This window comes from Hyaena hyaena, unplaced genomic scaffold (genome assembly GCF_003009895.1).
Source record: "Hyaena hyaena isolate Hyena2069 unplaced genomic scaffold, ASM300989v1 scaffold_66, whole genome shotgun sequence".
Lineage (NCBI taxonomy): Eukaryota > Metazoa > Chordata > Mammalia > Carnivora > Hyaenidae > Hyaena > Hyaena hyaena.
In genome coordinates this window covers 1707705-1733038 of record NW_024080696.1, presented here as the reverse complement: position 1 = coordinate 1733038, position 25334 = coordinate 1707705, and the positions used below count along the sequence as shown (strand labels likewise).

At 37.1% G+C, this 25334-nt stretch overlaps 2 pseudogenes; one reads left to right on the top strand and one right to left on the bottom strand.

The window, feature by feature from the left end:
- Positions 1 to 4166: 4166 nt before the first annotated feature.
- On the bottom strand, positions 4167 to 4802 carry LOC120231869 (annotated as a pseudogene).
- A 799-nt stretch (positions 4803 to 5601) lies between these two features.
- LOC120231897 lies at positions 5602 to 5697 on the top strand (annotated as a pseudogene).
- Positions 5698 to 25334: the final 19637 nt, after the last annotated feature.

Here is a 25334-nt window from a genome sequence, read left to right as displayed (position 1 = left end):
TGGGGTTTATATTAAATTATGAGTTAAGAATTTGACTAAGACAGCAAGTTGTGAATTTACTGATTCTCAGATCCAAATCTACCTCTTGTGGTCCTGGACCCTTTGCCAGCTGATGCAATGGTAGGTTTTGATAATAAGGGGTGCCAGAGGTGTCCTGCAGGGTGTAGTGGAGGATGAAGTTTTTCTTCCCAGTTTTAGGGTCTTTTTTTTTTTTCCTCCTAAGGCCCAGTTATTGGTAGTCTTTGGGAGATACAGTGGAGGTCACCCTCCAGAGAGTTTCTCTGGCATCCCAATGGGCAGTTTTCTATAGGCCATCTCTGATCTGCCCATACTCCAACAAGCAGCTTCCATTAGACCTGCTCTGTCCTATAGTATCTCAGCAAATGTTATTGGCATCTTAGTGAACAGCTCCCTGTGAAAGAGCTCTGACCTATGTTATCCCAGAAATCCCTGCCACCCAGCAGGCTCTTATCCCCCTCCCCAAGGCTGAGGTGTAAAATCTCAGACGGTATTGAATAAATGCCAGTAGGGTTTATTCTAGGATTACAGAGACAGTTTAACTTAATAAAATCTGTAATTTACCATGTTAACATATTGACAGAGAAAAATATGCTCATCTTAGGTTAACAAATCTTAAAATAAACTGTGAATAAAAAAAAGATGTCTACGTAAAACTTAATGAGAGCTTCACATTTAATGGCAAATTAATTAGAAGCATTCTCTTAGAGTCAGAAATAATTTAAGATGCCTGCTGTCACCACTTGGATTTAGCATTGTACTGGGTGTCCTAGCTAGCTCAATATGACACGGAAAATAAATAAGAGGTATGGGAATAGAAGAATAAGAAACCAAATTGCCATTGTCACCGATGGTATAATTATATACTTATGAAATTTAAGAAAATCTAGTAGAAGTAATCAGAATTCAAGGAAAATGTCTACAAAACTGTATATAAAAATTAATAGTACTTGAATACATCAGATACAACAGGGTTAGAAATGTAATTTTAAAATATCCTATTCTTTTAGCCACAAAACTATAATGTATGTGAGGTTAAATTTAACATAATGTACATATGACTTTTACAGAAAAATTTATAAAACATTATTAAAGAATATATGCAAAGATCTAAATAAATGGAGAATAATGCCGTCTTTTTGGACAGGAAGTCTCAGTATTTAATTTTGATTCTCTCCAAAGTAATTTATAAAAGCAAAGCTAGTTCAATCTAAATCTCAAGTTTTTTCAGAACTTGTCAAGCTGTTTCAAATATTTATGTGGAAGAATAAAGGGCCAAGAATAACTAAAGGAAAACACTTGAAGAAGATGAAAGAGAATGCACTTACTCTATCATTTATTTAGAGTTGTTATAGGAGTACCTGCATGGCTCAGTTAGTTAAGCGTCTGACTTTAGCTCAGGTCATGATCTCACGATTCGTGGGTTCGAGCCCCGCTTAGGGCTCTGTGCTGACAGCTCAGAACCTGGACCCTGCTTTGGATTCTGTGTCTCCCTCTCTCTCTCTGCCCCTCGCCCACTCACAATCTGTGTCTTTCAAAAATAAACATTTAAAAAAATTTAAAAAAGAGTTGTTATAGAGATACAGTAATTCTGGGATGGTGATCCATCCCAGACTTTAGCCTCAACTACAAAGCTGTAATCATCAAGACAGTATGGTACTGGCACAAAAACAGACACATAGACCAATGGAACAGAATAGAGAACTCAGAATTGGACCCACAAGTGTACAGGCAACTAATCTTTGACAAAGTGGAAAAGAGTATCCAATGGAAAAAAAGATACCTCTTTAACAGATGGTGCTGGGAGAACTGGACAGCAACATGCAGAAGAATGAAACTAGATAATTTTTTCACACCATACACAAAAATAAACTCAATATGGATAAAGGACCTGAACGTGAGACAGGAAACCATCAAAACCCTAGAGGAGAAAGCAGGAAACAACCTCCTTGACCTCCACTGCAGCAACTTCTTACTTGACACATCCCCAAAAGCAAGGGAATCAAGAGCAAAATTAATTATTGGGACCTCATCAAGATTAAAAGCTTCTGCACTGCTAAGGAAACAATCCATAAAACTAATAGGCAACCGACAGGATGGGAAAAGATAGTTGCAAATGACATCTCAGATAAAGGGTTAGTATCCAAAATCTATAAGGAACTCACCAAACTCCACACCCAAAAAATAAACAATCCAGTGAAGAAATGGAAAGAAGATATGAGCAGACACTTCTCCAAAGAGGACATCCAGATGGCCAACAGACACATGAAATGATGCTCAGCATCCCTCCTCATTAGGGAAATAGAAATCAAAACCACACTGAGAAACCACCTCACGCCAGTCAGTGTGGTTAAAATGAGCAAATCAGAGAACTCTAGATGCTGGTGAGGATGTGGAGAAACGGGCCCCCTCCTACACTGTTGGTGGAAATGCAAACTGGTACAGCCCCTCTGGAAAACAGTGTGGAGTTTCCTCAAAAATTAACAATAGAACTCCCCTATGACCCAGCAATAGCACTGCTAGGAATTTAACCAAGGGATACACGAGTGCTGATGCATAGGGGCACATGTAACCCAATGTTCATAGCAGCACTTTCAACAATAGCCAAAACATGGAAAGAGTCTGATTCATCGTCAACTGATGAATGGATCAAGAAGATGTGGTTTATCTATACCATGGAATACTACATGGCAATGAGAAAGAATGAAATCTGGCCACGTGTAGCAACATGGATGGAACTTGAGGGTGTTATGCTGAGCGAAATAAGTCAGGCAGAGAAGGACAGCTACCATATGTTTGTATATATAGGAGGATTAGGAGGAACTTAACGGAGGACCATGGAGGAGAGGGATGGAGGCAAACCATGAGAGACTCTTGAATGGTGAGAACAAACTGAGGACTGATGGGGGTGCGGGGGAGGGGAAGGGGGGCAATGGACATGGAGGAGGGTACTTGTGGGGATGAGCGCTGGGTGTTATATGGAAACCAACTTGACTATAAACTATTTAAAAAAATAAAGATACAGTAATTAAAATGTGTTGTATTGGTAGAAGGATACACAAATATGTCAGTGTAAATAGAACAGGGAGCCTAGAAACAGCCACTTGTGTATATGAAAAATTAATCTATGTGAGTAGTGGCTTTCCAGTCAATGGTGAAAGATGAGATAATGGTGAGGTGATGGACTAGTTATACAGAAAAATAAATTTGTAGGCCTACCTCCCACAGTAAACCAAAAATTAATCCTAAATGGATTAATAACATAAAGACAAATTGAAAAATATAAAAAATAATGAAAATAACTATGATATTGGAAGTTAAGAAAAGAGCTCTTACACAAGACTCAAGAAACACAAAGCTTAAAAAGACTATTAACTTCAGCTATTTAAAACAAAAAAGATCTGTACATAAAATGAAAAGATAAACCCCATAATGGGTGAAAATATTTGTTATCCAAGCAACCAATAAAGGATTAATAAACAATATATACTAATAAAACTATAAAAACAATAAAAGGGAAATATTTCAATAGAGAATGACAAAAGATACAAAAAGTCAATTAATAGAAGAAAAGTTTAAGACCAATAAATACATAACAAGTTGTAAGTTCTCACTGATCATTACAGGTGATGAAATTTAAAACAAAATGGGGTAACATATCATTAACAAGTAGGTTGTTAAAACTTAAAAACCCTGATCATATGATGTATTTTGAAATAATATCAGAACATAAGAACTTTCAAAAACTGATGGTCTTAGGATACATTGGTGCCTCTGCTTTGTTTTGTTTTATTTAAAAAATATTTTTAAATCTTTATTTATTTTTGAGAGAGAGAGAGACAGAGCTCCAACAGGGGAGGAACAGATGGAGAGGGAGACACGGGGAGGAACATAGAGAGAGGGAGACACAAAATCTGAAGCAGACTCCAGGCTCTGAGCTCTCAGCACAGGACCCATTGGTGGGGCTGGAACTCACCAGCCACAAGATCATGACCTGAGCTCAAGTCGGATGCTTAACTGACTGAGCCACCCAGGGGCTCCTGTTTTGTTTTATTTTTACATTTCAACTTTTTCTTTAAGGGGAGTGAGTTGTTTATGGGGGAGTGTTATATGCTTTATAGACAAGAAAAAAAACTAATAGAACCAATTTATTCATCATAATCTTCCTATTTCACCTCTTCTTCCTCCTCCTCTTCAATTTCTTCCTCTTCCTTGTCTTCCTCCTCTTCTATTTTTTTCTTGTTTTTTTCCAGCCTTGATTTTTTTATTGCCACATCAGGCTTTCCTTTTTCGTGTGATATACAACAATATCTGGTTCATATTTTCCTCAGCTTAGCAGCCTTCTTTTCATGAAGCTGCTCGTCATCTGCAGGAGAGTGACCCCACATCTCTCCCAGTCTCTTTGCAATGTCACCAATGGATAGGCTGGGATATTCTCCTTGGAGTTTGGGCAGATATTCAGAAAAAAACAAGAAAGATGCTGAAAGGATCCCCTTGAGTGCATTGGGATCTCTGAACTTCTTTTTTGGTTCCCCTTTAGGAGGGACATAAGCTTTCATTTCTCTTTCACAATGGGACCAGTTTGCCCTTGCCATGTCTTCAAGTTTTCCTTTCTCTTTGGCAGACGTGATCTTCCATCTCTTTGAGGACTTCTTAGACAACTCTGAGAAGTTGGCTGAAGTATCTGGGTGCTTCTTCTCATGTTCCTCTCGTCAAGTTTGCATAAAGAATGTATATGATGACATTTAGTATCTTGGCTTCTTAGGATCTCCTCTGCCCACGTTTAATTATTTTCCTCAGGGAGGCACTAAGTTGCCCAGTGCCTGTCTGGTTGTCACTTTCCCTGGCACTCTCTCTATGGAGCTCAGTGTACTGCGGTGTCTGTGTCTGGTGAATCTACTTTGGAGAGTAATTTAATAATGTCTGTGGACTTGAAGATATATATACACACGACAAGATTACAATTCTACTTTTAAGTTATATATTGTGGTTGAACTCTCAAATGACAAGGCATCCTCAAAAGTGTCAGTGCAGCCTGTTGTGTTAAAATTTGGAAGGATCGTAATTGTGCAAGAATAAGGAAATGAATAAATTAAATTAGAATATATTAGAATATTAAAAATTTTAAAAATGGACTGGAAGAATACATGTCAGCATCTGTGATTCTCTTTGGGAGGTAAGGAATGGTATCTCTAACACTTTATTCGTATCTTCATTTATTCATATCTGCTACATTTTAGTTTATAAATATCTGAGGCAAATATTGCCAAATATCAACATTTGTTAAATTAGGGGGAAGGGTGCTTTGTATTTTGTTATACAGTTGACACTTGAGCAACATAGTTTTGAACTATGCAGGTCCACCTTTTTGTAGACATTTTCAGTAAATACAGTACAGAACTGTAAGTGTATTTTCTCTACCTTATGATTTTCCTAATAACTTTATTTTCTTTAGAATACTTTATTGTAAGAATACAGTGTATAAGACACATAACGTGCAAAATATGTGTCAGTCAACTATGTTATTGATAAGGCTAAAATTGTTAAGTTTTGGGGGAATCCAAAGTTACACATACGGATTGCTTGCTTTGGCAGCACACATACTAAAATTGGGATGATGCAGAGAAGATTAGCATGCACAAGGGTGACATGAAAATTCTTGAAGCATTCCATGTTAAAAAAAAAAGTCATACATGGATTTTTGACTTTTGTGAGGGTTGGCACTTTTAACTCCCCCACGTTTAAGGGTCAACTGTATTATTATCTGTATTTTTTATATGTGTGAAATAGTTCATAGTTAAAACTAAAATATTTGTATAAATGAAGGCAATACTAAAAATGTTAAGGTGTTTAACCTCTTCCTTATTTTGCCCCACTGCATAAGTTTGAGACTATGTCTATGATTTTAAATGGAGTCTTAAGTCTTAGTACTAAGAGAAGATATCTGGCTAATAATCATAAAAGAAGGGATTCTTAACCCTGGTTTCATTAGTGCTGTGCTCTAACTAACCAAGCTAACTGTCCAGAGGTGATGACGTTTATAAACAAATAAAAAACTTTGCTTGATGACTTTGGACACAGTCACATGATTAAGATAAGGAACTGCTGTATTGCTTGGGGAACTGAGAGCAACATGATGCTGTTAACCTTGCTAGTCAATCTGACGTGAAAAATGTTACATACTATAGAACATTTTGGCTCTTAACATCTATCAAATTAATTTTAAGTTGCATTTTTTAAATTGAGAGAATAGTAAGCAGTGGGTTTTTTCAATTTAAATTTTTAAAACTACTATGTGTATAGAGTTGAGAAAACAGTAACTTTGAACAGAATTTGAGGACTTTGAAAAGACGAAAAGAACCTCTTTTCTGCATTTATAGATATCTGAGAAATTCCATTTCATCTGTAAGGGTTAGGTTTCTAAAATTCTCATGGTAGGAGAATTTCTTAAAGTTTTATTTATATTTTGGCTATGGGACTTAAGGACTGAGGAGAAATATAGAATAGGAAGAACAACATTTAGAGAGTAGATGCGTCAAAGCTTATATATACATATACATATGTGCATATATTTATGCATGTAAAATTTGTATAATTTAAATGATACTAAAATATAAGATGCCACAATAAAATTAATTATTCATAGTTTTTTAATAGCAAATATCAAATTTGGTTTCATTTATTTTTTATTGGAAAAGGGAGGAAGCTGGCTTCTCAAACCATGGTTCTTTACTCTCTCATTATTCAGATTCAAGTTTGAGTTTAGTTGTGCATTTGTGGCTTTGAAGGATTTTGATGGCTAAGCATGGCTAATTGGCTCTATTCAATGGTTTAGACCCTTCAAAAGACATTTTCTGCAAGTAACTTTTGATTGCATAAAGTATGATCTTTAGGGAAGGTTGTGTTGGATTGATTTTAGAGTCTGCTAAATGCTAAAGTTGGATGTTTTTAGAATAATTTTCCCATTATTATTCCCCCAAAGCAGTGACAGAAAGGAGAATAGAGGCAAGAGAGATCTGTGCCTTCTCAGAGACAATGCTATGTTTCTTGATCATCTGATTGATGCTAATGACAGAAGTGGCTCAGCAATGCCCACATATTAGACTTGGAATTGTCATGGTTGCTGAAAATGTTTAGAGAAGGAAATTTTCTAAACTTATGTAAAGGAACATAATGTAAAAGGAACTTATGGTCAGAGACAGAGAACTCTAAATATATCTGACTGCATTAAACCATAGAATTATAGAATCTTATGTTATTAAAGCTGGAAGAAACCTTAGAAGTTTTCTAGTTTAACCTTTTCATTTTTCATCTATCATAGAGATATTTAAAACTATGTCTAAAGGCACCATTGGCTCAATTCTTTTCTAATTTATTTTAGCAATCATAACAGTCAAACCAATTGTGTGTAAAAGAGACACAGAGACAATTTCAATGGGATATTAACCTCTTGATACATTATTTTAAATATCAGTCATAAAAAGCCAAGGTTTAGAAGCCCAGCTTATGGCTTATGTCATCCTGCATATTTTAAATGCACCATAGTTGAAATTTAAATGCCAAATATCTAGATATCATATACTGCCAAATATACCTTATATAGACAAGGACTATGCTATTTATAACCTACAGAACACCATGAAAAACCTCATTTTCCTAAGCGTGAAGTGTGGAAGCTAGGATGAAAGACAGTGTTTCACTGGATTCATAAGCTTTCAAATATTAAAAACAAGGAACCCCAAACCAAAACCTGGCTTCCAACATTTGAGCAGTATTTATTTGACTATATAAACTATCTCGCTGCATAAACTGCCTCATTGTAGTTAAAATATTTTTTTTTCAAAGTGTTTTCAAAAATCATCTTCCAAGTAAGTGTGAGTAGTTCACAAAGTGGGGAAATTCACCAAGATAAATTTTTAAAAGCCCATGCAGTCTTTCTAGAGAAAAATGGAAAGAACCTCTGAAGGATGTATATATGAGCAAAATAGAACTTACAGGAAACAGAGAAATCCTTTCAGGCTTCCAGGTCACTGTGCACTTTTTTCTGGTAGAAAGCAGGATGGAATTTAATATTCAAGAATTTTATTAGGGGAGATGGCTATGAAAGAAAGTAAGAGAAAGTATCTGAAAAGGCTGGGGGAATCATTAGATTATGAGGCAAATCTGATTTTAGGTGAAAGAGAGAAGAAAGGTTGGCAGAAGCATTCTAGACTGCTGTGCAGTCTGAGAAAAGTTCATCAAGGCCTTGAGCCCAAGTGGGACAATAAAGGAGTCTTGTACCTCCCAGGAACCAGGACTCCTCTGCCTGAGTAGCCCTGCTGCACATGGTCAATGGGAGGCAGCTGACTGTGGGAGGTACAGCCTTGGGGCAAAAGCAAAAGCTTTTGTAGAATAGCAGCTGGGGCTGTGGATCAATTTCACTAATAGGATGTCTGTATGATGAATTCTCATAGCTGCTACATCAAACCAAAATTATGGGCAAAATTATGAAACAGACAGTTTAATCTGCTTTCTCTCCACTTTTCTTTCTCCACCAATCCCTTTTCCTTTATAGAGTGTTGCTTCTTTCCTACTCCTCTTAGACATTTAGTTAAAGCCTTTGAAATATCTTCTACTTGTGGAAAATCGTTTGTTCCTGGGAAAGATCTAATATTCACAGTAGGGCAAAATTCCATGTTCTTTAAATATTTTTGCTTTTGTATCCTCTAAAAGAATAAAAAAATTATGAACTAGCTCACAAATTCTTAGTTTGGAGTGCTTTCTTTTTAATATATATATATATTTTTAATGTTTTATTTATTTCTAGGAGAGAGAGAGAGAGACAGCATGAGCAGGGGAGGGTCAGAGAGAGAGGGAGTCACAGACTGAAACAGGCTCCAGGTTCTGAGCTGGCAGTCAGCACAGAGCCCGACGCGGGGCCCAAACCCACAAACCGCGAGATCATGACCTAAGTGAAAGTCGGACGCTTAACCGACTAAGCCACCCAGGCGCCCCTCTTTTTAATATTTTAAAGCTTATAAATTAAGTGAAATAGTCTCTTTCATCTTATCTTCTCCACTTTATACTTAGGAAAATGAGGTTTTTCATGGTGTCCTGTAGACTATAAACAGCATAGTTCTTGTCTACTTAAGGTGTGTTTGGCAGTACATGATACCTAGACAATTTGACATTTATATTTCAACTATGGTGTATTTAAAAGATGCCAGAGAGGAGAGTATCCCAGATGGCAATGTAGAAAGATCCTGAACTTATTTCCTCCATTATCTCCTTCACTATCCAGAAGAAGAACTGAGAGTTGACTGAACAACTCCTGCACAACAAAAGATAAAGGCCATATAGAGAATGGCAAGACAGATAGAGACAGGGTAACAAAGGGAACCCCTATACCCAATTCTGCAAACTGCAACACAGAAGGATAGTACTGAGGGACTGTGAGAAGATTAATCATCCTTAAAGCACAGAAAAAAAAGCCATAATTTAAGAGAGTAGATAGAATGAATAAAGTTTCTATCCTTAGAACCTTTCCTGCCAAATGGTGCTGGAACTACTGAAACTATCTCTGGGTTGGAGAAGGTTGTGAGCATGATGGTTTTATGATTCCCTTCCACCTTGACAATATGGATGAGAGCAGAGTCTGGACACACGAGCTGGCTCACTGCCTCATTGAGCTCCAAGTCCCTAGCCCACACCAACACAAGCCATCTCACCAAGGTGGCCTCAGTGCAGCACACACTGAGACATCCCTGGTGAGCACTCATTATAGCACCAGCCAACACGTCAAGATGACACAAGAGCAAAGCACTCTGGAACATTCCAGGTCCATACCACTTTGGCTTCAGATGACTCACCAGGGTATCTCTGCATGGAGCATCCCAGTACCCCTTTGCCCATTTGCCTTGGCTCTAGCTGCCCTGCCAGGGTGTCCCTGTGTGGAGCAACCTGGGGCACACTGACTTGTACCCATTTCAGCTTTAACTGTCTTGACAGAGTGGGTGCCTTCTGTGTAGAGAGTCTGAGGACACTCCCACCATGTCATCTCATGCCATCCCACCAGGGCAGGCCTATCGTGGACTGCTCTGGGATTCCCAGCCCATGCAGCCACAGCTCCAGCCAGTCAGCCAAAGTCACCAGGCACACACAGTCTACACAGAGAATGGCCATACATAAGATCATTCTTTCAAGTTTAGGAGAAGTAGCTGTTCCACCAGAAACAAGCACAGAAAGGCAAGCAAAATGAGACAGAAGAATATGCTCCAAACAAAACAAGACAAAACCTTAGAAAAGGAACAAAATGAAACAGAGATAACCAATCTACCTAATAAAGAGTTCATAAATCAACCTAATAAAGAGTAATGGTCATAAAGATGCTCACTGGACTGGAGAGAAGAATGGACAAACTCAGTGAGAACTTCAACAAAGAGATAGAAAATATAAAAAAAGAACCAATCAGAGTTGAAGGATACAATAACTGATATGAATAATATACTGGAGGGAATCAACAGTAGAGGATGCAGAAGAATGGATTAATCTGGAAGCTATCTGGAAGACAGGGTATGAAAAGCACCCAAGTTGAACAGCAAACAAAAAAGGTAGGAGGGCCTGGGTGGCTCAGTTGGTTACATGTCCAACTTCAGTTCAGGTCATGATCTCATAGTCCTTGAGTTTAAGCCCCACATTGGGCTCTGTGCTGACGGCTCAGAGCTTGGAGCCTGGGTCAGATTCTCCCTCTGTCTCTCTGTGTCCCCCATTCACACTCTGTCTCTCTTTTTCAAAAATAAATAAACATTAAAAAATGTAAAAAAGGAAAAAACGGTAAAACAATGTGGATAGGTTAAGGGATCTCCTGGACAGCATCAAGCAAACAAATACTTGTACTATAAAGGTCTCATAAGGAGAAGAGAGAGAGAAAAGAGTAGAAAATTTATTTGAAGAGATAATAGCTGAAAACTTTCCTAACCTGGGGAAGGACACAGACATCCATGTTCAAGAAGAACAAGAGAGTTCCAAACAAGATGAACCCATGGGAGTCTACATATAGTAATTAAAATGTCAAAGGTTAAAAATAAAAAGAGACTTTTAAAAGCAGCAGAGCTTAAACTTAAGGACCATGAGATCATGACAAAAACTACAGGAGTTCATCACCCCTAATGATAAAGGGACTTCTTTAAGTGGAAAAGAAAAGGCCATAACTAGAAGCAAGAACATTTATGAGAGGAAAAACTTCATGAGTAAAAGCAAAGATACAGTAAAAGTAGTAGAGCACTTGCTTATAATGCTAATATGAATGTTAAAGGACACAAGCAGTAATTTTTTGATTATATCTGAAAAATTTGTTAAGAGGACTCACAAAATAAAAAGATGTAAATATGACAATATAAATGTGGAGGGGGGAGTAAAAATGGAATTCTTTTAAAATGTGTTTGAACTTAAGGGACCATTAACTTAATATAGACTGCTGTATGCTTAAGTTATTATATATGAACCTCATGGTAAGCACAAACTATAATAGATACACAATAAATAAAGAGGAAAAAAAGCCAAGCATAACACTAAACAAAATCATCCAATCACAAAGAAAGAGAGCAAGGAAAGAAAGGAACAGAGAACTATATAAAACAAATAAAAAAATTAACAAAATGGTAATAAGTACTACCTTGCAATAATTACTTTAAATGTAAATGGTCTGAATGCTCCAGTCTAAAGAAACAGCGTAATGGAATTGATTAAAAAAAATAAATAAAAGACCCATCTATATGCTGCCTATAAGAGATTTACCTCAGACCTAAAAACACATAAAGTCTGAAAGTGAAGTGATAGAAAAAGATACCCCATGCAAATGGAAGAGGAAAAAAAAAAGCCAAGGTAGCAATATTTTATCGAACAAAATATACCTTAAAATAAAGACTGTAACAAGAGACAACGATCCTTTTGTCAATACATAATGATAAAGGGATCAATCCAACAAGAGGATATAGCAATTGTAAATATCTATGCACCCAATATTGTAGCACCTAAATACATAAAACAGATATTAACAGACATAAAAGGAGAAGTTGACAGTAATACTATAATAGTAGGGAATTTTAACACCTGGTTACATAATAGATAGATCATCTAGGTAGACAATGAATAAGGAAATGGGTTCTTTGAATGAATGTAGAACATTCCCTCCAAAAACAAAAGAAAACATTCTTTTCTTTTCAAGTGCATCTGAAATATTCTCCAGGATAAATCACATGTTAAGTCACAAAGAAAGTCTTAATGAATTTAAGAAGATTGAGATCATATAAAATATCACTTCCAGCTATGGTATGAAACTAAAAAATCAATCATAAGAAATAACCAGAAAAAATGCAGGAGGCTAAATAACATGTTACTAAACAACCAGTAGGTCAATGAAGAAATCAAAGAGGAAACAAAAAACACATGGAGACAAATGAAAATGAAAACACCATGGTCCAAAATCTCTGAAATGCAGTGAAAGCATCTCTAAGAGGGAAATTTATAGTGATGCAGGCCTACCTCCAGAAACAACAAAAATCTCAAATCAACAATCTAAACTAATAGCTAAAGGATCTAGAAAAAGAAGAATAAGCAAAGCCCAAAGTTAGTGGAATGAAGGAACTAATAAAGATCAGAGTGGAAATAAATGAAATAAAGACTAAAAAAGAACAATAGAAAAATTCAATAAAACCAAGATCTGGTTCTTTGAAAAGATCAACTACATTGATAAACTTTTAGCCAGACTCATGAAGAAAAAAAGAGAAAGGACCCAGATAAATAAAATCAGATGAAAAAGAAGAGAAATAATAACCAGTACCCCCAGAAATACAAGATTATAAGAGACTATTACAAAAAATTGCATGCCAACAAATTGAACAACCTAGGAGAAATGGACCAATTCCTAGAAACATGAAATCTTTTAAAACAGAATTAGGAAGAAACAGAAAATCAGAACAGATCAGTTACGAGTAATGAAATTGAATTGGTAATAAAAAAAAGTCCCAACAAACCAAAGTTTAGGACCAGATGGATTCACAGGTGAATTCTACCAAACATTTAAGGAAGAGTCAATACCTACTTCCCTCAAACTATTCCAAAAAGTAGAAGAGAAAGGAAATCTTTTAAATACATTCTACAATGCCAACATTAGCCTGACACCAAAACCAGACTTTACAAAAAAAGCAAACCAGAGGCCAACATCCCTGATGAATATAGATGCAAAAATCCTTAACAAAATGTTAACCAGCTGCATTCAACACTACATTAAAAGGGTCATTCATCATGATCAGGTGGGGTTTGTTGCAGGGATGCAAGGATTGTTCAGTATTTGTGAAACAATCAATGTGATATACCACATTAAGAGAATGAAGAATAAAAATCACAAGATCATCTTAATAGATGCAGAAAAAGCATTGACAAAATCCAACATCTGTTCATGATAAAAGCTCAAGAAAAGTAGATTTAGAGGGAACATACCTCAACAAAAAAGTCCATATATGACAAATTCACAGCTAACATAATACTCAATAATGAAAAACTGAGAGCTTTAACAAGACAAGGATGCCCACTCTTGCCATTTTTATTCAACATAGTTCTGGAAGTCCTAGCCACAGCAATCAGAAAAGAAAAATAAGTAAAATTCTTTGAATTAGAAGGAAAAGTAAACTGTCACTATCTGTAGATGACATCATACTGTATATAGAAGAGCTAAAGACTCCACTAAAATAACTATTATGAGTAATAAACGAATTCAGTAAAGTTGCAGGACACAAAATTAATATGTAGAAATTTGTTGCGTTTCTATACACTAAAAATGAAGTAGCAGAAAGAGAAATTAAGAACATAATTTCATGGGAGCGCCTGGGTGGCTTAGTCGGTTAAGCGTCCGACTTTAGCTTAGGTCATGATCTCGCGGTTCGTGGGTTTGAGCCCCCCGTCGGGCTCTGTGACGACTGCTAGCTCGGAGTCTGGAGCTGTTTCAGTCTGTGACTCCCTCTCTCTCTGACCCTCCCCTGCTCACGCTGTCTCTCTCTCTCCTAGAAGTAAATAAAACATTAAAAAAAAAAAAGAACATAATTTCATTTATAATTGCTCCAAAAATAATAAAATACCTAATAATAAATTTAACTAAGGAGGTAAAAGATATGTACTAAGGAAACGATAGAACACTGATAAAGAACTTGAAGATGACATAAATGGAAATATATACCATGCTCATGGGTTGGAAGAATTCGTTTTGTTAAAATGTTCAAACTCTTCAGAGTGATCTAAAGGTATAATGCACTCCCTATCAAAATACCAATAGTAGTTTCTACAGAACTGGAACAAACAATCCTAAAATGTGTATGGAACCATAAAAGAACCCAGATAGCCAAAACAATCTTGAGAAAGAATAATAAAGGTGGAATTATCACAATCCCAGATTTCAAGATATACTACAAAACTATACTAATCAAAACAGTATGTTACTGGCACAAAAATTTACATGTAGATCAATGAAACAGAATAGAGAGCCTAGAAATGAACCCATGCTCATATGGTCAGTTTATAACAAAAGAGGCAAGAATATACAATGGGGAAAAGAGTCTTTTTAATAAATGGTGCTGGAGAAACGGGACAAACAATATGCAAAAAAATGAAACTGGACCACTTTCTGACACCATGCACAAAAATAAACTCAAAATAGATTAAAGATCTACATGTGAGACCTGAAACCATAAAACTCCCAGAAGAAAACATAGGCAATAATTTCTTGGATACTGGCCTTAGCAACATTTGTTTGATTTGTGACCCAGTGTATAATCTATTCAAGAGAATGTTTCATGTGTACTAGAAAAGAATGTGTATTCTGCTGCTTTAGGATGAAATGCTTGGATATATCCGTTAAGCCCATCTAGTAAACTGTGCTATTCAAAGCCATTGTTTCCTTATTGATTTTCTGCTTAGATGATAAGTCCATTGCTATAAGTGAAAGTCCCCTATTACTATTGTATTGTTATCAATGAGTTTCTTTATGCTTGTTATTAATTGATTTACGTATTTGGGTGTTCCAAGTTGGAGGCATAAATGTTTACAATTGTTAGATCTTATTGGGTAGATCCCTTTATTATGTTATAATGCCCATCTTCACCTCTTTTATAGTCTTTGGTTTAAAATCTAGTTAGTCTGACATAAGTATCTATTCTGGATTTCTTTTGATGTCTATTAGCATGATAGATGGTTCTCTATCCCCTCATTTTCAATCTGGAAGTGTCTTTTAAGGTATAAAATGTGTTTTTTCTAGGAAGCATATAGATGGGTGTTGTTTTTTTAAATCCGTTCTGATACCTATGTCTTTAGATTGGAGGACTTAATCCATTTACATTCAGACTGATTATTGATAGATATGAATTTGGTGCTATTGTATTATCTATAAAGTCATTGTTTCTGGAGATTTTCTCTGTTCCTTTCTAGTTTTTGTTGCTTTTGGTCTTTCTTTTTACTGAGAGTCCCCCTCAAATTTTCTTGCAGGACTGGTTTAATGGTCACAAATTCCTTGAGTTTTCGTTTGTGTGGGCAACTCTTTATCTCTTCTTGTATTCTGAATTGCAGCTTTGCTGGATAAAGTATTATTGGCTCCATATTTTTCCCATTCAGCATATTCAATAACTTCCTTCTCTTGCTATTTTCACCACATCTGCAGTTACTTCCTCCACTGAAGTCTTGAAGTCCTTGAAGTCATGCCTGAGAATTGGAATCAACTTCTTCCAAACTCCTGTTCATGTTGATACTTTGACCTCTTCCCTTGAATTATAATTGTTTTTAACAGCATCTAAAATGGTGAATTCTTTCCATAAGGCTTTCACTTGACTTTTCCCAGAGCCATCAGGTGAGTCACTATCTTTGGAAGCTATAGCCTTACGAAATGTATTTCTCAAATAATAAGGCCTGAAAGTCAGGATAACTCCTTTAGCCATGTGCTGCATAATGGATGTTGTGTTAGCAGGCATGAAAAACATTAATCTGTTGTCATTCTCATCAGAGCTCTTGGGTGACTTTATGCATTGTCAAAGAGCAATAATTTTTTAAAGAAATATATATTTTTTTCTGAGGGGTAGGTCACAACAGTGGGTTTTAAATTTTCAGGAAATTGTATTGTACACATGTGCTGTCATCCTGGCTTTGTTGTTTTATTTATATATAGAGTACAGGCAGAGTAGATTTAGCATCACTCTTAAGGGCCCCCTAGGACTTTTGGAATAGTAAATGTGTATTGGCATCAACTTCAAATCACCAGCTGTGTTATCTCCTAACAAAAGAGTTGACCTGTCCATTGAAGCTTTGAAGCCAGACATTGACTTCTCTTCTCTAGCTATGAAAGTCCTAGATGCCATCTTTTCCCATCTTTTCATCTACATTGAGAATCCGTTGTTTCATGGAGCCACTTTCATTAGTTTTCTTAGCTAGATCTTCTGGATAAGTTGTTGCACTTTCTACACCAGCATTTCCTGCATCTTCATCTTACACTTTTATATAAGGGAGATGGCATCTTTCCTCAAACCTTATAAACCAATCTCTGCTAGCTTCAGACTTTTCTTGTGCAGGTTCCTCACCTCTCTTCATAGAACTGAAGAGAGTTAAAGTCTTGCTCTGGGTTGGGCTTTGATTGAAAGGAATGTTGTGGCTAGTGTGACCTTCTATCTAGACCACTAAAATTTTCTCCATGTTAGCAACAAGGCTGTTTTACTTTCTTATTATTTGTGTGCTTACTGGAGTAGCGCTTTAATTTCCGTCAAGAACTTTTGCTTTGCATTCACAACTTGGCCTGTTTGGTGCAATAGGCTAAGCTTCTATCCTATCTTGTCTTTCAACATGCCTTCCTTAGTAAGCTTAATCCTTTCTAGTTTTGATTTAAAGTGAGAGACATGGGACTCTTTCCTTCCCCTTGAGCACTTAGAGGCCATTGTAGGGTTATTCACTGGCATGATTTCAATATTGTTGTGTCTCAGGGAATAGGGAGGCCCAAGGAGACGGAGAGACACAGGGGAATGGCCAGTCGGTGGAGCAGTCAGAACACATACATTTATGGATTAAGTTTGCCTTCTTATGTGGCATGGCTCATGGTATCCTAAAACAATGATAATAGTAACATAGAAGGTTACTGATCACAGGTCACCATAATAAATATAGTAGTGAAAACGTGTGAAATATTGTGAGAATTACCGAAATGTGACACATAGACACAAAGTGAGCAAATACTGCTAAACAAATGGTGCCAATAGACTTGCTTGATGCAGGTTTGCCACAAACCCTCAAACTGTAAAAATCACAATATCTGCGTGTGCAGTAAAGTGAAGTGCAGTAAAATAAGGTATTGCCTCTATTATACCTCACAGATCCAGGAAGGCTTCAGTGACTGAGGGAGGATCTAGAAAGGGCTACAGTGGATTCCAGGCCAAGATAAGTTGGGGTCCACAATCCTCTGTTATCTTACCCCACATATCTTATAATAGACCTACTGAGGCTGGCTGCGGGGTCTAAGGCTTATTTAATTGACTTGGGGTCTTGGCAAAACAGGTGCTTCCTAGCTATCCCCTACTCAACTGTTAGGGTATCTAATGGCCCAACAGTGAGTTTTGTGTTGAGTATTAGTTAGCACAGGATACTTAATATATTGCTTTTCCTCTTAGAATATTCTCTCAATTCTTGAAGTCTACTGGTATCATAAGAAGTTTATTTCCTACAGATTGCTGCACCATATCACACTTAAACTCATTCCAGCCCTCAGCTCCCTCAGCAGAGACTATTGCACTTTGCACCAGTTGGTTTTGTTAGTTTGTTTGTCTGCCCTTAGTTGTGACCCAGGGAAAAGTGGATTGTTTTCAATATGCTGAAAGCAACCCTAATTTTCTCCAGGTGAGTGTCCACATGCAGCTTCCAAGTGAAACAGTGATGGGGTATTACGTTGCTGACTATGGTGGAAATTTGGAATTGTAGGATTTGTGGAATTAAAATGGAAAGAAACCCCGTACAGAGAGTGTGTATCATTTTTCCTCAGACATTATTATTTCAATCTTTAAAATTTTTTCTCAAACGTGTATTTATTTTTGAGAGAGCTCTCAACATTTAACGTTTATTTTATTTTGAAAGAGAGTGTGAGCAGGGGAGAGGCAGGGAGAGAAGGAAACACAGAATCCAAAGCAAGCTCCAGGCTCCAAGCTGTCAGCACAGAGCTGGACATGGGGCTCAAACTCATGAACCGTGAGATCATGACCTGAGCTGAAGTTGGGTGCTTAACTGACTGAGCCGCCCAGGCACCACCATTTGAATTTTCATCAAGTGTTCCTTATTCTCTCCTATATTGGTTATGGTTTATACAGATGGTTTATTCAGTCATTTTGTTTTCATCTGTGGCTCAAGGACATCTTGGCATTTGCTTCTATTTTCCACTAATGCTGCATAGTGTTGTTACTAAGTTTATAGTCTAAGCTTTTGTTTGGGCAAATGATCTGATTTTTCAATAGAATAGGATTCAGTGCCACTAATATACTTTAAAATAACATTTTAAAATTGCCTTTTTCCCCCTACTTAGACATTTAGTTGCTTTACCTACATACAATTTTTTTTATGGATAAGATTTCCATTTAACACAATGATTTAGATTAAATTACTTTCTTAAAATCACATCACTCCCATAGTTTACTTAGTTTTCTAATTCCCATATGCTCCACTATTGCTGAAGCAACTTCATCTATATAACGTGACTGAAGAGTCAGTCTTCATTCACAACACAGCACAATCTGATAAAGTGGTAAATATTACCCATTTCTATTATTAGAGCTGAAATGGAATTTTCTCTTGCTGCATTTTCAAGATGTGACATAATTAGATAGCAAGAATAGAAAAGTCAGAAATAGTGGAAGCTAACGGTTGTCATCAGTACCAGGGAAGCTTGAATTCAGCCTGCCTTGCTTGGCTCCTGACTCTTTCACACAACGCCCCCAGGCCATCTCATTCTCTGTTTGAATTATAGGGTGCTATGTGAGCTTTGCAGGTACTGGGGTAAGGAAGCGTGAAGCAAAGTTTCCAATTCTATATTGGTTTTCAGACTGAATGAGAACAGGGAAATTCTTGCTTGATGTTTCAATTCTCTTCAGCTTCCTATAGACACCCTTTTCCAGCTCCGAGAAGTAGCTGAGTAGTTATTCACTTTATCTGGAGAAGCTTCTGACTTCTCCCTTCTTTATTTACTACAAATCAGAATTGTAAACAAACAAATAGCTGTCCTTGTTGCAGAGTTGTTATTGTAATTAGTGCAGTATACAATTCCTGGCAGAAATGAGGGCGGAATGGGTGAATGTGTGTGTGTGTGTGTGTGTGTGTGTGTGTGTGTGTGTGTGTATACCTCACAAAATAATTGAAGAAGGAACTGAGCTAACTAGAGGAAACCTCAAATGAATCTTTTTTTTTTTTTTTTTAAAAACCCAAAACTTATATGAGCTTTACAGTTAAAAATCAAACTCATTCTGGGCCTAACAGTTTATTAAGGGAAAACTTTTATATCTTCAACATGGCTATTAACAATGTAGTATACCAGTTAATGTCTACACTGAGTGCATCAGTGGAATTAAACTCAAGTCCCCTGACATTCAACTTGTGCATTAATCACTGATACTGCATGGTCTGGCTTGTCTCATTGCTTAAATAGCTTCCTACTCTTTATGTTATTATTAGATCATAGTATATTGAGAATTCTAGGCAAAGTTAATAAGGTAGTGTGACTTGATTTGTTTTAATAAACATTGGATAAAATTGCTGGTTTCACGAGAGTGGTCTGATTTGCAATTCCCCATGAAACTCTTCCTTTTGACTCATACACTTTGGAGCTAGGAAAGATGTAAACCTCTTATCTTCCTTATAAGCTGTATGTGGGTAGTGAAAAGAAGCCTGAACGGACTATCAGGAGCCAAGCCTTTTCATACAACTTTGCCCACGATGAACCTTCTGACCTCTGGTGGATTATATAACCTCTCAGCAACATGTTTGTTTCATATGCATAAGTATAGGAGATGGAATTTATGATCTTTTTGTATGATTTAGGTATGGCTGAAAATCTGAACAAGAAACACCCGTGGAGTTCTGTATGTTTGGCATTGTTCTTTGACTTACTTTGTGAATTAATAACAGGAACACCAAAGATTTTTCATTTCTTTGTTAATGCTCAACAAACTGCATTGAGATTATGTCTCTTTTGGTAGGAAGAGGAAAGATTGAATCAGAGATTTCCTTATTTGCTGAGATGTTCCCAGTATGTTAACCACACATGATAGTAACCTTTTTAAATTGTCTCTGTCTCTCTTGGTGACAAAGTGATTTCATTTCAAAGGTAGTTCACAGGTATCTCAGAGGTCTCTGGAGCAACCATTAGTAAAATGATGTGATGACTCCGTCTTAAATCTGATGTATAAGGGTATATATTCCCAGCTCTTTTCCAGAATTTAAGGCAATGATCAAATCAAACATATACAAGAACTCCCCTATAAAAGTATATACTAGTATCTGAGAATGCTTGTATTGTTGCTAGGTAAATGATTCCCTACCTTAAACCTTCCTCATTGCTCAAAAATGTTTTGGCCAAAAGTGTTCATATCTTGAGCTTGATACAGACACAGTCTAAGATTAAACTCTCAAGGATGAAGAAGGATGTGACAGATTGTTGTATTTATTTGATACTTGTTACATGCCAGGCTCTGTGCACTGTATGTTCATTACTATTTATAGGCATTATCTCATTTTAATGTTTAACAGCAGTCTTATGAAGGAAAGACTATTATTGTGCCTATTTTGTAGATAATGTAGCTGAGGCTCTGAGGGATTAAATGACTTCTTCAGCTTCTACTCAAATAGGAAGTGTTATAACTAGAACTCAAATCCATGTCAGCTTGACCAAAAAAGTTTGTTTTCACCAACACTGTACAATTTTATCTCACCAAGTCATCTTCCTTCTTCCCAGGAACAAATTCCCTCACTGTTAGCAGGTGCTACCTTAACTGCAAAGATGTTCTCTTTAGCAACATATGTCTATACGTTGAAGGACATGTATTCCTGCTCTATTGATTGAATATTCTGAAATTACCCTTCCAGTGGAGAACCACTGAAAAATACCTGAGAAGCCACATTTTCCTATTTACATAGAGACATTGCTGTTACCTAAACTCAAGGAGATCCCTCCAAATTGAAATGAACATCTTTCTTCCCTTTGAAAACAAAAGTGCCTCTCAGCCAACAAAGGAGTGAAATATCTCCCCAATAGGTCTTTTAATTCACAGATGCTTGAAATAAGTGAAGATCAAAAGCTTTTTTGCAGACTGCTTTTCCCTCTGGGAGACATTTGAGCATGTGAAGAATAAGCATTATTTTAAAAAATTAATAAAACAAGTTGGATTTTAAATATGTTTCAAAAAATAGGTTTGCACAAATATTGTGCCATCTTATACTGTTCATCTTATGCTTTTAGACACCCAATGGATAGTTCTTTCCTATAACCAATCTGTGCTGTTCGTACATATAGGCTTTTGCAGAACATCTTTTTTTTTTTTTTTTTTTTTTACAAATAGTTTATTGTCAAATTAGTTTCTACATAACACTCAGTGCTCATCCCCAAAGTGCCCTCCTCCATGCCCATCCCCCCCTCCCCCCCACATCCATCAGTCCTCAGTTTTTGTCAGCATTCAAGAGTCTCTCATGGTTTGCCTCTCTCCCTTTCCCCCACCATTTCCGCCCTTCTTCTCCCCCTTGTTCCTCCGTCAAGTTCCTCCTAATCCTCCTATACGTGCAAACATATGGTATTTGTCCTTCTCTGCCTGACTTATTTCGCTCAGCATAACACCCTCAAGGTCCATCCATGTTGCTACACATGGCCAGATTTCATTGTTTCTCATTGCCATGTAGTATTCCATGGTATAGATAAACCACATCTTCTTGATCCATTCATCTGTTGATGGACACTTAGGCTCTTTCCATGTTTTAGCTATTGTGGAGAGTGCTGCTATGAACATTGGGGTACATGTGCTCCTATGCCTCAGCATTTCTGTATCCCTTGGGTAAATTCCTAGCAGTGCTATTGCTGGGTCATAAGGGAGTTCTATTGTTAGTTTCCTGAGGAACCTCCACACTGTTTTCCAGAGGGGCTGTACCAGTTTACATTCCCACCAACAGTGCAGGAGGGTGCCCGTTTCTCCACATCCTCGCCAGCATCTAGAGTTCTCTGATTTGCTCATTTTAGCCACTCTGACTGGCGTGAGGTGGTATCTCAGTGTGGTTTTGATTTGTATTTCCCTGATGAGGAGGGATGCTGAGCATCGTTTCATGTGTCTGTTGGCCATCTGGATGTCCTCTTTGGAGAAGTGTCTGTTCATGTCTTCTGCCCATTTCTTCACTGGGTTGTTTGTTTTTCGGGCGTGGAGTTTGGTGAGTTCCTTATAGATTCTGGATATTAACCCTTTATCTGATATGTCATTTGCAACTATCTTTTCCCATTCCGTTGGTTGCCTATTAATTTTCTGGGTTGTTTCCTTGGCTGTGCAGAAGCTTTTAATCTTGATGAGGTCCCAACAGTTTATTTTTGCTCTCGATTCCCTTGCTTTTGGGGATGTGTCAAGTAAGAAGTTGCTGCGGTGGAGGTCAAGGAGGTTGTTTCCTGCTTTCTCCTCTAGGGTGTTGATAGTTTCCTGTCTCACGTTCAGGTCCTTTATCCATTTTGAGTTGATTTTTGTGCATGGTGTGAGAAAATGATCTAGTTTCATTCTTCTGCATGTTGCTGTCCAGTTCTCCCAACACCATCTGTTAAAAAGGCTGTCTTTTTTCCATTGGATATTCTTTCCTGCTTTGTCAAAGATCAGTTGGCTGTATACTTTTGGGTCCACTTCTGAGTTCTCAATTCTGTTCCATTGGTCTATGTGTCTGTTTTTGTGCCAATACCATACTGTCTTGAGGATGACAGCTTTGTAGTAGAGGCTGAAGTCTGGGATGGTGATACCTCCCGTTTTGGTTTTATTTTTCAGTATTACTTTGGCTATTCGGGGTCTTTTGTGGTTCCATACAAATTTTTGGATAGTTTGTTCTAGTTTTGAGAAGTATGCTGGTGCAATTTTGATTGGAATTGCATTGAATGTGTAGAGTGCTTTAGGTAGTAATGACATCTTAACTATATTTATTCTTCCTATCCATGAGCATGGAATGTTTTTCCATTTCTTTGTGTCTTCTTCAATTTCCTTCATAAGTTTTCTATAGTTTTCATCATACAGATCTCTTGTATCCTTGGTTAGGTTTATTCCGAGGTATTTTATGGTTTTTTGTGCAATTGTGAATGGGATCAGTTTCTTGATTTCTCTTTCTGTTGCTTCATTATTGGTGTATAAAAATGCAACCGATTTCTGTACGTTGATTTTGTACCCTGCAACTTGGCTGAATTCTTGGATCAGTTCTAGTAGGCTTCTGGTGGAGTCTGTCGGGTTTTCTATGTAGAGTATCATGTCATCTGCGAAGAGTGAAAGTTTGACTTCCTCTTTGCCAATTCTGATGCCTTTGATTTCCTTTTGTTGTCTGATGGCTGATGCTAGGACTTCCAGCACTATGTTAAACAACAGTGGTGAGAGTGGACATCCCTGTCGTGTTCCTGATCTCAGGGGGAAAGCTCTCAGTTTTTCCCCGTTGAGGATGATGTTAGCTGAAGGCTTCTCATAGATGGCTTTGATGATGTTTAAGTAGGTTCCTTCTATCCCAACTTTCTCGAGAGTCTTTATTAAGAAGGGATGCTGTATTTTGTCAAATGCTTTTTCTGCATCTATTGACAGGATCATATGGTTTTTATCTTTTCTTTTATTGATATGATGGATCACATTGATTGATTTGCGAATGTTGAACCAGCCCTGTAACCCAGGAATGAATCCCACTTGATCTTGGTGGATGATTCTTTTGATATGCTGCTGGATTCGATTTGCAAGGATCTTGTTGAGAATTTTTGCATCCGTATTCATCAAGGATATTGGCCTATAGTTCTCTTTTTTTGTTGGATCTCTGTCTGGCTTGGGAATCAGAGTGATGCTGGCTTCATAAAATGAGTCCGGGAGTTTTCCTTCGACTTCTATTTTTTGGAATAGCTTGAGAAGAATTGGGATTAATTCTGTTTTAAATGTCTGGTAGAATTCCCCAGGGAAACCATCAGGTCCAGGGCTCTTATTTGTTGGGAGATTTTTGATCACTGATTCGATTTCTTCACTCGTTATGGGTCTGTTCAGGTTTTCTATTTCTTCCCGTGTGAATTTTGGTAGTGAGTGTGTGTTTAGGAATTTGTCCATTTCTTCTAAGTTGTCCAATTTGTTGGCATATAATTTTTCATAGTATTCCCTGATAATTGCTTGTATTTCTGAGGGGTTGGTTGTAATAAGTCCATTTTCATTCATAATTTTGTCTATTTGGGTGCTCTCTCTTTTCTTTTTGATAAGCCTGGCTAGAGGTTTGTCAATTTTGTTTACTTTTTCAAAAAACCAACTCTTGGTTTCATTGATCTGTTCAATTGTTTCTTTGGTCTCTATGTTGTTTATTTCTGCTCTAATTTTTACTATTTCTCTTCTTCTACTGGGTTTAGGGCGTTCTTGTTGCTCTTTTGCAGAACATCTTAATTTAACCAGAAAGATCATTACCATGCAACACATTTGTATACTGCAGAAAGCACCACAAAAAGGTATCTGTGTCCTTGCAGATAAGGATGTTGCTATTTAGATTAACTGAAAGAAAAACAAGCCTAACAATGGATGCTGCCTTTAAAAAATAAATAATCTGATTTTCAAATAACATCCCATAGCCACTATGGGAATAACTGTCATTCTGTCAGATAGACTTGGCCTAGTTTGCAGTGGATCATCTTACGTGGCAAGGGCCAAATGCATGTTTAAAATTCCCAGTTGAGTTGTTTCTTCTGGAGGCATATGGACTGTCTGACCATCTCTTTAGCTAAGGTTACAGTCAGTATCTTCTGTTTTGTTTATTGGAATTACTTACACCCAACTAGGACCAACTTTAGATAAAACTATGAAGGAGATAAGGCTTGTTTAAAGTATCCCCAATCTACCTTTTAGCATCCTCCTCTGGGAATCTTCTTGTGTGCCCCACTTCTGAGGGGGCGTACTGGTTTATTGCCTGTCACTCTAGCTGATGACCTCAGTATACTCTGTTTATCTACCACCACTCACATCTTTGCTACCCACACATGTTCTGGAACATCCCTTTCACCTTGTCTTTCATTAGTGCTTACCTGACCGAGTTCCATTTTC